This window comes from Sinocyclocheilus rhinocerous, unplaced genomic scaffold, assembly GCF_001515625.1.
Source record: "Sinocyclocheilus rhinocerous isolate Xijiao unplaced genomic scaffold, SAMN03320098_v1.1 scaffold2396, whole genome shotgun sequence".
Lineage (NCBI taxonomy): Eukaryota > Metazoa > Chordata > Actinopteri > Cypriniformes > Cyprinidae > Sinocyclocheilus > Sinocyclocheilus rhinocerous.
The window spans coordinates 38,916-44,779 of NW_015639517.1; the positions used below are offsets into that span (position 1 = coordinate 38,916).

At 36.4% G+C, this 5,864-nt stretch overlaps 1 long non-coding RNA gene across 1 annotated transcript in view; it reads right to left on the reverse strand.

Moving 5' to 3' along the window:
* Positions 1–5,864, reverse strand: part of LOC107751308 (uncharacterized) — a 21,863-nt gene that overhangs the window by 15,223 nt on the left and 776 nt on the right. The window lies entirely within an intron of this gene.

A 5,864-nucleotide genomic window follows, 5' to 3' on the forward strand; every position in this document is an offset into this window, starting at 1 on the left:
TTTCTTTATTTTTAAAATGTGTATAAGTAGTATTTATAAAGTTTTAGCTTTTAGTTTTGGATCTGTTTTTAGTTGTTTTAATACTACAATTGATTGCTTCTGTTGTCCTCATTTGTAAGTCGCTTTGGATAAAAGCGTCTGCTAAATGACTAAATAAATAAATAAATATCTTTGACAAAACTGGTCCAGATAGGTTTAAGGGTAACTGGGCCACATTTGTGACATCATATGCAGGCCACTTTAGGCTCACAGCCACATTAGCCAGTGTTCACTGTGCCAGATCTTTGCCATTTTAATCCACATGTGATTTGATATATTTGGGCCATTTTTGCTTTTTTTACATGTGGGCCACTTCAGGCTTACCTCCATTTTGTATGGGCCATAAGAAGGCCAGAAGTGCCGTATCATCGTCTTAAGTGGCCCATATCCGCATCCTATCTGGGAAGGGTCTATTTTTTGAAATTGAGATTTATACATCATCTGAATAAATATGCTTTTTCTTTTTGTAGGGTATGTTAGGACAATATTTGGCCGAGATACAACTATTTGAAAAGAGGGTACAAAACAATCAAAATATTGAGAAAATCGCCTTTAAAGTTGTCCAAATGAAGTTCTAAGCAACGCATATTACTAATCAAAAATTAAGTTTTGATATATTTACGGTAGGAAATTTTAGAAAATATCTTCAAGCAACATGATCTTTACCAATGTATTTTTGTATATTGCTACAAATATACCTGTGCTACTTAAGTTTTGTGGTTCAGGGTCACATATATCAGTTATGAGTTATACTCATTTATAACAGCATATAGATATTTTAACTAAATTCTTTCAAATAAAAAATGGTAAGAAAAACAGTTGAAAGTATAAAGCAGAAATAAATCTACAGATTTATAACCAACAAATACCCTCAGACTGCTGATGCCAATTAAATTAGCTTTATGTGGCAATTTACAGGAGATCTGAAGACATCAGCATTAAGTGAGGTGAAAACAGGAACTATTGACATGAAATAAAGAGTCATTTCAGCAGCTCTGTTAATATTGATGAGCCTCAGACTCAGAGCCAACACTCATTCAACAAGACAGTCAGGATCATCAGTAGATCATCTCACTTTATTCTGAGTGTTTGCTGCTAAAAACAGATTGAGTCAGGAAATATGATAAAACTTCTCTACTGTAAGACAATACTGTTATTTCTCACAATATCCATGGAAGAAACACCAGTAATACAAAAAAACACTAATGACACTCATTGTAATCAACTACTACAGCTTAATAACTACAGCAGCATAATATGTCCATGTGAATCTAAATATAGTCTGATTTTATAATAACTACATTCATTGCAATTAAGTAATTGGATCATTAACACGTTACAGTTTTGCATGTACAGAAACTGACAACAATCATGACAACAATAATAAAGAGCACCAGCAATATTATTTCAAGTGTAAAAGGTTATTAATATTTATCTATATTAACTTTTGTGCAAAGATTCTATGCAAATCCAGGGGCACTTCTGAAATATTTTGGAGCCCCCTCTAGCACTGGCGAGGGTGGAAACACCAGTTCCTCAGCCACACAACATTTGACTGAGCCTGAGGACGAGGGAGACACATTTTCTTCCACTTCTGCCACTCATCCCCATCAGGATACATTAGGTGTGTTTGCAAACTTTGCAAAAGGGAAACCCACTCTCCAAAGTTTTAAGTTTCTATAAGTAACACTGATGATTTTTTTATTATTATTATTACTGGGTATGTGTGATGTCCCACCACTATAAATGCTGAATAACATGTGTAAGCTGATGCCATATGCTCTCTAACAGTAGCAGCATGTAGCAGCATCCCCACAAAATCCTGCTGCTGATGATGAACCTTTGTCCACAAACCCTGCTGCCTTCAGTTCTGATGGACAGAATTCAGACACTACTAGTTTACAGAGGATCAAATGAAGTACCACCTAACTTTGTTTTCCCAAGGAATGAGAGAGATGAAGAAGTTGCCATCAAAGACCTTGAAAAAAATCCCTAGAACTTGGTTGGTGTCTTCAGAAAGAAAGAACAGGCTTGTCTGCTTCTGCTGCATACTCTTTTCAAAGAAGAACATACATTTAACAAACTCTGGCCATTAGAAATATGGCACTAAGGGAACTCACAGAAAAACTGTTTTCTCCATCAAATAGAAATTCCCTCAAAGAGGTTGAACTGATGGCACAGTTTGATCCACTCCTGAAAAAGCACCTTAACCATGTCCAAAAAGGAACCTCTGGTAACACCAGTTACTTTGGCCACCAAATGCAAAATTAACTTGTTGATTTGATGAGCAACAAGGACATTTCAATTATGGTGAATGACATGAAGCTGACAAAAATGTTTCTCCATCATTCTCGATTGCACTCCAGATATCAGCCACACTGAACAGCTGTCAGGTGTGATCAGAGTTGTGTCACTATATCATCCTATACACAAACCATACACCTTGTTCTCAGCCCCCACGCAGCACTGGGCCATCCTGAAAAAAACATGTGGACATCACCTTGAAGATGTGGACTGAAACAAGGTGGGAGAGTGACGAGCCACTGAGGTTTCAGGCAGCAGCGGTGGGAGAGGCACTGACTGAGGTAAGGGATCAAACCAAACACCCTGTGATAAAGACTGAGGCCCAATCCTTCACAGAGGAGCTGGGATCAAACCGTTTCAGCATCTGTTCAGTCGTGTGGTGTGACATCTTGAGCCAGAGCCAACATGTGAGCAAACTGATGCAGTCTCCCAGTATGCATGTGGATGCTGCAGTAATTCTCCTCATATTTCTGAGAGAAATAAACATCAGCAGCTCAAGCAGGGTCATGGTCCTCGATGGCAAGTCCTTTAGTTCCCGTGTAAGCTCTTCGCCATCCAAGTCTGAGAGTCCTTTATAGTGCAGTGCCAAGCCTCACATTGTTCTGTCAGCTCCTCATGTGAGAGTCTTTTGAAGGGCTGAGGTCCACAAAGCAGCACTTTTCATACAAATCATTTGATGAATCTTTAAGTGATGCCCTGAAGAAGCTGGAGGTGACATTTTTCAGTGTTGTTGTTGATGCTGTTGATGTTGACCTCAGCCCTTCAGGAAAGATTGTCCACATTGGAAAAAGTGGGAAAGAAGTTTGGAGTCCTGTCAATATCCAAATTTGTGGACTGCTCTCAGACTTGGTCTCACTCTCCCAGTGACTGTAGTTGAATCAGAGAGGAGCTTCTCAAAGCTGAAGCTCATCAAAGTGTTGTACATGGTTTTGCTTCTAAATAGTGAACATATTTTAACCACTGATTGTATGTAATTTAACAATGATTACTCACAAATAAAATTGTATGCAATGCAGTTAAATAATTACAATCAATGATCCACAATAAGTACATACATTTATATGTACTTATTGTATTTATATGTACATTTATATGTTTATATAACAGTATGGCATTACACAGTACATAAATTAGTACAACAGTTACCAATAGAAAGTCAGTAAATTCAATAATTGAAGTTGTGCTCTGCAGTCAGTAAGGTTGGTTTATCTTTGGTCCAGATTATGCAGGCAGTGGCTGTGAAGTGTGCTGAAGTGCAGTCATCTCTGCAGGGCTCTCAAACTCAGCTCCTGGAGCTACAACACTCAAAACTTGGCATCTCGTGGGGCTGATGAATGAATGAGTTTCTCATGTACAAACTGATCAGGTTGTGGGTCAATTTGGAGGACACATGCAAATGTTTGTTTTTAGTAAACTTCACCAAACCCACATTAAAAAATCAAAGAGTCATGTAAAACCCAGTAAACCTTGAGATTATTATTTATGACAGTAGAATAAAATATATGGATATAATAACAAAAGTAACTAAATTGAACAACAATCAATTTTTTTTTATTTCATTTAACATTTTAATTTCATTGACAGCTTTAATAAACATGGACTTTAATTTCTTTAAAAAAGGCTTATTTCTGCTATTGCAGGCTCATCTTGTAAATGTAAGCTATTTATTTAAATTACATACAAGCGCAAACTGGGTGCTTAATGCAAATTTGCCACATTTGCAGCATCAGGTAATTATATTCCCCCATCTATGCAAATGTCTTTTTAGACAAAAGAATAAGGTTAATCACTGTCTGTCACATTAGTTCATAGTGATTGTCTCATCAACACAAAACAACTTTAAGCAAACAGTGTTAAATCATATCTAAATGAATTCAAATTTTATTCAAACTAGGAGTAATTGTCCTCTAAAACCATCGGGAATCAAGTGACAAGAAGTTTGCCGGTACAACACTCAAAATTGTATACATTATATCCATATATTTTATTCTAATGTCACAAATTATAGGCTATTCTTAATGTTCGCTGGCTTTTATATGAATAATTTATTATTTTGTAGTGTGGGTTTGGTGAAGTGCACTAAAAACAAACATTGTGTATTGTTGCAATCAGTGAGTGCTGTTTGAAATTTTCTTCTAAAATGAGCATTTTTATGACGCTCCTATGTGTAGGTTCAGTTATTTCACTTTAATTCACTGACAAGCTACACAAAATCGCGTTTAAAATAGCAGTGATTAATTGTCGATTTTGAACGCGATTTTGTGTAGCTTGTCAGTGAACTAAGGCTCTGTGTAGTAAATGCCGCTCCATCTGAAAGCACGTGCTGGAGATTTACTACTAATCACCACCAGAATCGGCTTTACTGACGAGATGCGCATGAAAATCGCATTCGATTTTTTTGCACAGCCCTACTTTAATGGCAAAGAAAATAACTTATTCATTGCCATTCAAGTGAAATTACTGAACATACACATAGGAGCTTGATAAAAAAGACCATTCTAGAAGAACATTTCAAACAGCACTTAAAGTGTAACACACACTTTCCACTGTATGTTTATGCAACAATACACAGCAAATTTGAGTCAACACGCTGTATCAGTTTGAAATGTTATTTTTAACAGATGTAACTATTACACCAACACAGAAGGTACAATATATTCACCATCATCTGACCCATATAAACACTGCAGATCAAAAGGCCCATTTAAGTGGTTATAACATATTATACCTGTTTGAACACTGTCCTCTCCTCGTGGTTGTCCGCCATCAATCAAAAAGGAAATAATGTGCAAGGACCGGAAATTGGATCAACTCATCACCAGTGTCAATTATGTCAACTCGCTGTAATTACACTGACTCCGACCACTGATTTACACTGCAAGTGTTAATGCCATTCAAATCAACACCAGAATCAACACTTTTTAACTCTGATAAATTAACACCATGAAAACAACTCTAAACAACACTGGATATTTTGCTGTGTATACGAGGTCGTGTCTGCCTTGTTTTCATCGAGTACAGCGCTGTTTGTGTGTTTTCTGAATTAAACTTGAACTTCCTCACATGCTTGCCTGCTGTTCTACGTTCAAGGTCTTAGGACTCATTGAGAACTTTGAGTTCAGTTCATTCAGACCTGAGTGATTTTGTGTTTTTGTATGAACAATTGTTTCGATGTTCGTGTGATAATGTTGCTGTTACTGAATGTGATCTGTGAGGGGAATGGATGAGAACCGATATCAAGTTTTGCTTCTGCAATTTTTATTTATAAAGTTTTTTTCTCTGACATTTATCTTTGGTAGATCAAATTTGCTTTAGTTACTTTACATGGTTAAAATTAAGAACAGATACTGCTAAATACTTCATATAAAATGAGCCACATACTGGAGGACAGTTTAAATAAATATGAAGAGATTTATAATATGGAAACATTCAAATTCTGCTTTGTGGTACTCTTTCTGTTTAAAGAAGATTTTATGATCACTGTCAGTTTCTGCACATATAAAACTATAACATGTTCATTA